The sequence below is a fragment of the Notamacropus eugenii genome, chromosome 1 (genome assembly GCF_028372415.1).
Source record: "Notamacropus eugenii isolate mMacEug1 chromosome 1, mMacEug1.pri_v2, whole genome shotgun sequence".
In the NCBI taxonomy this organism is placed as follows: Eukaryota; Metazoa; Chordata; class Mammalia; order Diprotodontia; family Macropodidae; genus Notamacropus; species Notamacropus eugenii.
Genome location: NC_092872.1, coordinates 449,950,909 through 449,960,381, shown reverse-complemented (window position 1 = coordinate 449,960,381; position 9,473 = coordinate 449,950,909).

Sequence of the window (9,473 nt, the reverse complement as noted above, 5' to 3'; positions counted from 1 at the left end):
ACTTGGAATGATCTCCCTCTTCATCTCTGCCTCCTGGCTTCCATCAAGTCCCAGCTAAAATTCCACCTTCTACAAAAAGCTTTTCCCTTTCAATCTTAGTGCCTTCCTTTTCTTGATTATTTCTTATTTTTCCTGTATATAGCTTATTTGTACATAGTTGATTATATATTATCTTCCCCATTAGATTATGAGTTCTTCAAGGGCAGAAACTGTCTTTTTTCTTTCTTTGAATTCCCACAGCTTAGCATAGTGTCTAGCATAAGTTGTGTTATTATTGTTGAGTCATGTTCAACTTTTCATGACCCCATGGACCATAATGTCCCTGGGATTTTCTTCCTTCTCCAGTGGATTAAGGCAAACATTAAGTTACTTGCCCAGGGTCACACAGCTAGTAAGTGTCTGAGGCCACATTTGAACTTGGGTCTTCCTGACTCTAGACCCAGTGCTCTATTCAGTGAGACATCTCGCTGCCTCCTGCCTAGTATGTAGTATGCACCTAATAAATTCTTACTAATTGACCAGTTGATTGGTCCTCAAATAACAGGTACATAGTGCATCTTGGGCCTCATATTCTAAGCCCTTTCAATTTGGTAGAATTTGCCTGAGTTTGTCCTCTGTTGATTTAACTTTTAAGAACTCAGGGACACCCCCAATACTGAGGCATGGAAGGGGAACTTTATTGTAAACCATTATCCAACTTTAATCCCAACAATACACTAAATAAAAAAAAAAACCTTTAGTCTTTTTTTTATAATTAGGCAAAATAACCCATACTTATTTCAGTACTGTTAACTCTTACATGCCAGTACATTCCAGCAATACCCAAGTGGTGACAGTCTTCTGAAAGGCAGAGTTTTATAAAACTGATAGACACCCAAACAGCAATCAAACATATTGACTATGGACTATACAGTACAGTCCCTATAGCTTTCAAAACATACTGTTTTTCAAAAGTAGTGTGAATTAAAAGAGGGACAATAAGGTAAATGAATATCACTAACTTCATTTCTCATTGTAACATGGAAGGGACCTTGGGCTCTGGATGCCAAGTGGTACAAAGTCTAGCAAACACACCTACATTGGAGATGTGAGTTTCCAAAACCAAAGGAAGGCTGCAAGTGCTTTGAGTGACCCAATGGATAGTCTTACGGACTACGAACAAGAATTGCAAGGAGGCAGGGATTTGTACCAATGAGATAAGAACCAAAGATTTTTATTTAAATTTCATTTGCTCATTGAAACTTATTTTTATATACTGCTTAAAGGTTTGCAGCAACTCTTTTTTGTAACTGGTGCAACTATTTTATGGTGAGGAAACTGAGGTTCAGAAAGGTCAAGTGATCTGCCCAGGGTCACAGCTAATAACCACCAGAGCTGAGATTATAATTTAGGTCTTGACTCCAAATTCAGAACTCTCTCCACAAACCACACCGCCTCCTATTAATTATGATACCATGTTTAAACAATTTAGGTTCACTCAATATTAACTCTGAAGCTTCACTATTGAAGTGCCTGGAATTTTAAGTGCTTCAATTTAAAGACAGGTAGGATTTCCTAATTTTTTTCATCCACTGATGATAAATGGTCTCTCTTGGCCATCTCATTCCCTCCAATGACTTCAATTATCACTCCTAGACAGAAGGCTCCCAAATCTGTTTTGCCATTCCTGACTTCTAAGGCAGGTTCTGAATAAACTAGGAAAGGCTTCAAAGTGTGTGCTTCAAAAACCAGAGGAAATCCTGAAATACATTGGGCAATTCTTTGTAAGATCTCACTTCACATCTGTAACTGTTCACAAGGCAACCTCAGAACAAACTTCAAACTCATCGTGCCCAAAATGGAGCTTATCGTTTTCCCAAATCTCTTTTTTTCACTTTTCTTTCACGTGGCCCTGCCATTTACTCAAGTCATCCATCAAATTCTCTTGATTCTACCTCTTCAACATTGTTTCCACTTGTCCCCTCCATCTCTAGTTTCACTGCTACCACTCTAAATCTAAGCCTTCCTAACACAGGGCCAGAATAATTGCTTTAACTTCTTAACAAGTCTTCCTATCTCCAGTCTCACCACTCCAATACATCCCTTGGTGCTCTGCCTGAATTAGAGCATACACCTGGCCAAACCATTCTTCTGCTAAAAAAAATCAAATTGTTTGACCTGGAATTCAAGGTCCTCCGCAGTCTAGTGCTAGTCTACCTTTCTAGTTTTATCTCAAATTACACCACTATCGTCTCTGTTGTCCTCTGGATACACTCTATTTCTACTTCCATGCCTTACTTCCCTATGCCTAGAAAGCCATCTCTTTCCCTAACCAGCTGAATTTAAACCTTTGAATAATCAATCAATCCACAAACATTCATTAAGCATCTACTATGTGCCAGGTACTAAGTGCAAAGACCAGCTCACATGCCAACTCCTGATACCTTCCCCAGTCCTGTAACAATTCTACTCCTTGTACCTCACAAATAATGCTTTGAATTATACCTAATGCACTTATCACAAGTCATTGTATATTATGGTTATCTGTATACACTTATTCTTTTATTTGACTGAACTTCAGGTCAGGGACCATGATTTAACTTTGCATCTCTGCGAGTGGCTAGCACTTTATTCCGTGTATTTCGGTGTTTGTTGAACTAGAAGATTTGGGATATAAAATCAGAGTATCTCAAAGTCGAAAGGACCATGAAGGTCATCTAATTCAAGCCCTTGCTTCAAAAAGCAATCTTGATCAAAGTGGTCATCTAGCCTCTGCTTGAACACATTTAGTGACTTTGGACTTACAAACATGCATTCCTGACACTTTCCAAAACCCAATTTATTAATATTATTCAATATAATAAAAATCGTATGTTTTAAAAAATGGATAAGCATTGCCAAATTCATATATTATTGAAAACATTCCCATTCTTACCTAGTTTTATGGAAGTAGTCTATTTTCTTCATTTCTTAAAACTTTCTGTTCTAGAAAGCGGGCACTAAAGGTACGTAAAATTTAACTTGTTAAAGGTTCTATCACTGCCACCTACAAATTAGTCATAGAGGGTCACTTCTAAGAGAAAGGGCTCTCCCCCTGGGGCCATGGCCCCAATTAATGGCAGTTTAACTATAAAATTTAGGCCTCAGCCTAGCATGCCCTAGAGGGTGACTAATATCTTATTAAGTTATAAATACATTTAATAGCTTCAGTATTTGCTTCTGTTTGGAATATTACAAGAGGAAAAAAATAGTATTCAATCACTACAGTGGAAATGAAATGCCACTAATTTTGAAAACACTGTACTTACATAAAATTCTCCCTTTGAATTGTCATATTTTCATACTGCTTATGTACTCCCTCAAAGGGCAGTTGAAATTCTCCTACTATTTCATCATTTTATAATTATTTGCAGCACAAGGCTGGCTTATCCATCTGGCTGTTAAAAATGATATTAGATTTTAAATGGAATCAAATACAAGTGGCTAATGACTGAGACCACTTTGCATGGCCAGTCAAAAAAGTTTACAATAAAAAACTAATATTGGAATTTCTTGTGTCCATTTTGCTTCAAATATCTCAAATCAACAGATTTGTAGAATAGTTTGTATTTCATCCTCATTTATCAAATCCAAAATCTAAGAACGTCAACTTTCCCAAACTAATCTGAGGGAGTTTATTAGAAAAAACAACTTTTGGGAAACCACGTCATGTCTTCAGATGAAACTTCTGAGAACATTTACATATAAAAATCAAGTTCAACACTAACTAAACTTTTTACCGATATAACCTGAGTAACTGTATTAGGAATTATAGGGTTTTGAAGTTGTAAAAGATCCCCTCATTTTACAGTAAAGTGGAAATAATTGATTCCAGGTCGAAGTACAGGAACCTATTACGTGAGTCCAGTTCTTCTGATCCCAAATGCAGTACTCCTTAACTATACTGTTGCCGCCATACTTCATTCTGTTTAGCCAAGTTGCTGTTGGGTAACTATGTACAAAGTACAGAGCTGTGAGCCCATAGTATTGTACGTCATGGAAAATATTGGTTCTGAAGTCATGAAATTTTTCAAATTCTAGCTCTGCTTACAAGCTATGCAATTTCTGATAAGTCACTTTATTTCTCAGGTCCTCAGTTTCCCCAGCTTCACATGAGGATGGCCTAGATGATCTCTTGGATCTCTTGTAGTTGATTACCTCTTACCTCTGACAGGGCCTCACCTTCCTACTTTGTAAAGTGAGGTGTCAGATGGCTTTTAAGTTCTCTTTAAAAGCTTATGCTGCTTTTCACTGAGGGACTAACCCTCTGGGAAGGGAGATTTATTTTATGACAGTATACCTCAGTTGGCAGAAAGTGAAGTGGGCACTGAAAGAATCTTGAGGACATCTAAATAAATTGCTTTTTCTTCTGCACCCACTATTCCCATTTTTCCATTATTTACTGGGAATGTGTACTTTCAGATCCCAGATAATGCTTTTTGCTTATACCTTTCTAATGTACTCATCCTGCAATTTTGTGTTATCTATGCTGTGCGGTATTTTATCCTGACAGTAAACTGAGAACTCACAAGGGCAGGGTTCTTAACTTTCTCAACTTGTTCATCCCAGCCTGGAGCACAAATATATGTGTTGAATATGAGGTAGTTAATGTTGTTTGCTCCTGTTAACATATTACTTTAAGTTCTGTGATTCATCTACATGTGTTTTCCCTCTATAGATGCAGAATGAAGTCCCTCTACAACCCTCTAAGAACAAAGTTTTAGTAAGACTGTTATATAGACCATCCTCCCCCAGCCCACCCCACACCCTCCAAAATCCATCTTCTGGTGACCAACCTTCTAGTGATGAGTCTCTGCACTTAGGGTAGGCTGCAGATCTGTCCTCGGATGACACAACCAGAGTCCATTGCCAGGTCTGCATCTGAAGCCTCTAGATTTGACGGTACTGTCAGAGCTTCACTCTGTAGCCAGTCGAACTTTCAAATCCATAGGATCATCTCCATTCTGTGATGGAGATTAGTGGTGGGATTTCCACAGCCTAAGGAAAACTCAGTTTTTTCACCTACTTCTGGTGTTATTTCTCATTATGCCCCTTCATGGTCACTCCATACCAGCAAAATTGACCTGCTAGCTACTCTCTGTACCCAATATTCCATGGAGTCAGTCCTGCATACCCTACATGCCCTCCCTCTGCAACTCTCAGAATCCCTAGCTTCCTTCAAAGCATAGCTCAAATGGTGTCTTTCCACATAAAGCTTCTCACAATCCCCTGGGGTGTTAGTACTCTCTGAATTTACTTCATCTGACACTTAGTATTTACTATAGCTCTGTACATAGCTCCTGGTAGAATGTAAGCTCCTTAAGGACAGGAACTCTTTTTGTCTTTGTATCTCTAGGACCTAGCAGAGTGCCATACATGCAGGAGGCATTGAATGTCTGTGGACTTGAAATATGACATTTTCAAGTGGCCAGAAGCTTCCTCCCACTTAACAATGGGGTCCTATTCTGTTACTTTGTAAATGAAAGCATATGAAGAGAAAGGAAATGGCAAAGGGTACATGCTAGAGAGAGGAAGGTTGTGCTGCCTGTCAGGAAAAAACTATTCCCTGACCATATAGCAAAGAGGAAATCTACCCAGATTCCATCTTTACCATGCACAGCACAGCTAGCCCAGGCAATCTAGAGACCATTTAAAAATTCTGGGGGTGGGGAGAGGTTTATAACAAACAACAGTGATAACAGAAGGTTTGTGTGGGATGATGATAAGTTTAGGTCTAAAATGAGCAGTGTCTCTTGTAATGAGCTGTTGCTGGGAAGTAGGGCTCTCTCAGTGCTATAATTTGCTGGTTCACCAGTCTGAACCACATTTAAAGAACAGTGCTTTTTGCGATAAGAGGTGAGGAGGGAAGGCTGAAAAGTGGAGAAGCATAACGTCCAGGGCTGAGAGGGAAAAAAAGGGAATAAACATTTATACAGCACCCACTATGTGCCAGGTACTGTGCTAAGCCTTTAATTATCTCATTTGATTCTTACAACAACCCTGTAAGGTATCCTCATTTTACAGAGGTTAACTAGCTTCTCCAGGGTCACATAGCTAGTTTCTGAGGCTTGATTTGAAATCAGGTCTTCGTGACTCCAGGCCCAGCACTCCATCCAATATGCTACCAGTTGCCTCTAAGAGAGGTAAGTGGTATGAGGGTAAGCAGGGCACAGAAAACATTATGTGTATAGAAAGGGGGAATTTGTGGGACTGGACTATGAAAGGTGACATGGGGGCTGGGCAGAACTGAACGTTGTCAGGTGGGATTACAGCAGAGGTTAGGGGGCAGTGGGGACAGGGAGTTGCAAGGAGTAACTGGAAGAGGCAACAGGACAGAAGCATATGTAGTCTTCAAACATGAGAGAAGAGGTTGGCCTCTCTAATAACTCTGCTAGCATCTTGGCATTTTTGAAAGGAATTTTACTTTTCCACACGTAGCAAAAACCAGAAAAAAGGAAGGCACACCAGATCAAAGATAAGCAATCCAAAGTGAAAACAAAAGCTTTTACGAAGTTGACAGATAACATTTATTAAAACATGTCATACAAAAGGGCATGGTCTCTTCTATAAGAAGAAAATATTAAACAGTAACATTAAATTAAGTAAAACCATGCTGTACAGTGAAGACAGCAATATTATATAAAGACCAAACTATTCAACCTTTGCAATACAGGCATAACATTTCACAAAATATCAATAAGATATGCAACCTTAAATGACAATTTCCTTAGAATAAAACTATGTTTGTAGCTCAAGGAAGATTCACCTGACTTGCATAAATAAAAGTAAATTTCTGGAAGAAATATTGGAAACCCCATAAAAAAGGAAACAAAGCAGCAACAACTGACATATGACACAAGCTTCAAGCAAGGAAAAAAAAATCACATTTTAAGAAATGTGTTCCAGCATTTTCCCTCAGGGCACTGTTCAGTATAGTTATTCTAAATTAAAAACAGATTCATTGAAATAGTTAAGTAGCAAATACTTTGCCTTTCCAGAGAAAAACTCTGGTTTCACTGAATAAAGATGGAACCTTCTGAGTTAGTAACCCAATAAAGCATTTTCAATAAATATTAGTGGCACAAGTCAAATAAAATTCACTTAAGATTATATTGGAGGAGATTCTGTATGGGTTTAGTCTCATTCCTTACTACTCCCAAGTCATCAAAATGTGGACCTTATGAAACTAAGACCCTGATTTGGCAGTATTTGAACTCTACTCAATCTTTATACATATAGTCTGTAGTACCTCTTGCCCTTGGGGAAGAAAAAGTATCAATGTTGTTCTTGTGTACATGTGTTCCAATTTCACTTTCTAAGTACCTGGCAATGCATACCACACACAGAAGGGAGGAACTAGACCATAGAGTTTTGGGGAGCATCCTAATGGGCTCTTCAAAAATAACAGCCTTAAAACTGGGTTATCACCCCTGAACTGAGGGAGGAGGAACAAGGGGACATTAGTTATAAATTCTTTTCTGTTCAGTCTGAACTGGTGACCATAAGAAGGGAACTGAGAAAGGTTTGGTCTAGTAGTCAGAATCAAAGGGCTGGGACCCAAGAACTCCTGAGGTTAGTCCCATATGATCCCAGGGCGGCCTTGGGAAAAGGCACTTAACCTTTGCCTCAGTTCCCTTTCTTGTAAAATGATGATGTCTACCTTATGAAGTAGATGATTTTCATGTCCTGTCAGTGCTTCTAAAATTAAAAGCATGATATAAGTGCTAGCATTAATAATGTCTATAATATTCACAGTCCTCATTAAGTGGAGCCTTTTTTTAAAAAAATCAGGATGAGGGAAAGAGCTCAAGCTAAGACTTGAACAAAAACTGTCGATACTGGAGGGGATGATATCACTACTGTATCTACAGAAGGGTAAGTGTGACCTCTCCCACTTCATTCTGCACAATAATTTTGAAAAAAGATATTTCTAAACCAGTGCTGAGGCTAGAGAAAAACAGAGAGAGAGAGAGAGAGAGAGAGAGAGAAAGAGAGAGAAAGAGAGAGAGTAATCATCCTCCACACAAATATGGTAACAGGATTCCAAAGGGAACAGAATCATTTTTATCTTGAAAAGTTTGCAAAATTTCTCTCTTAATCTCATCTCTGCCTCCCAATCCCATCCCCCTCCAACAGCCCAACTCACTCTGAATGAAGATTTTGTGCTATCTGAATGTGGTCAGCATTAGAGTGGTCCCATTAAGAGTGTCCGGGGTTGATTTGCTTACACATACCATTTTTAAAAATGAAACCCAATATATTAAATAAACAGTATAGGACAACAGACAAGTTGAGCATGGATTTTAAAATAAGAATTATAAATTAGCAGTTGATATACACATCAGGATTCCTACAAAAGGTACCATCTATCTGATAAGTTAACATATTAAATCCTTGCAAAACTGATGCCAGAGATGACATAGGATAAGAGTTTGGAGATTAAGTAAGAAAGTAGTGGAAGAGACTAAAAAAAATCTTCAAATTACTCATGACAAGATTGTTTCACTGAAATGAACAGAATTGAAAGATAGGCATCAAACTCTTAAGAAACCTTCCCAACCTAATTTTTTTAAAGGAAAGTTTTCAAATCAGATAAGAAATATACTTTGCTAACACTTCAGCAGAGAGTGAAGTTATTTGGCAGAAGTAATTGTTTCACAACATCATTAATAATATTAATGGGAATCATAAAGCAATTTCTCATCACACAGAAGGACTAGGACCACTTCAGAGAGTAGGAAAGAACTGAGTTGGATTGTATAGTCACCTCTACACAATTCCAGTCATGTAAACAAAGAAAAAGACTGGCAACTGGCAGACGTTTCAATATTAAGGAAACAGTATTAATGTGGCAATCAATCAGGAGGTAATATATAGTTTCTAGGTTAAAAAACAATATATGTATAAAGAGATTTAAATACAAAGTGCTTTTCTATATTGAGAAGGATACAGTGTTAGTGAGTACATCCCTGTTAATTACATTGATTACAAGAGTGAGCTACTTTCCCTTTGTCCACATACAGTGTTCAGAACTTGAATTCCTAGGAGTTAGCAGTTTGAGTAAGCCCATTGCCAGCAATGGCAACCATATTTGTGCAAAGCCAATTTTTTAAAACCAAATTTTAGTTAGAGTCCAAGGAAAACCTATTTTTCCTACAAAATGAAAACATTTATACTTAAAATTTGATAGCAGTCAACCAGTAAGTCAAAAGAAGTTAGTATAATTATAGCACCCTGTCCCACCCGAATGAGAAATCTAGGTATATTACAGAGCTTACGAGTATTTGGAATATGATTTATTTCTTTTCTAAAAATCAGTCTTCAGTTCAATACATCAGAATGGTAGGGGGAAAAAAAAACTCAGAACTGCCAGTTTCTTGTTTTCTATATGTACAGATGTGTGGACTTGTTAATTTATGTAGCAGTGTAATTTAGAAGCTTGACTCCAAACTGCT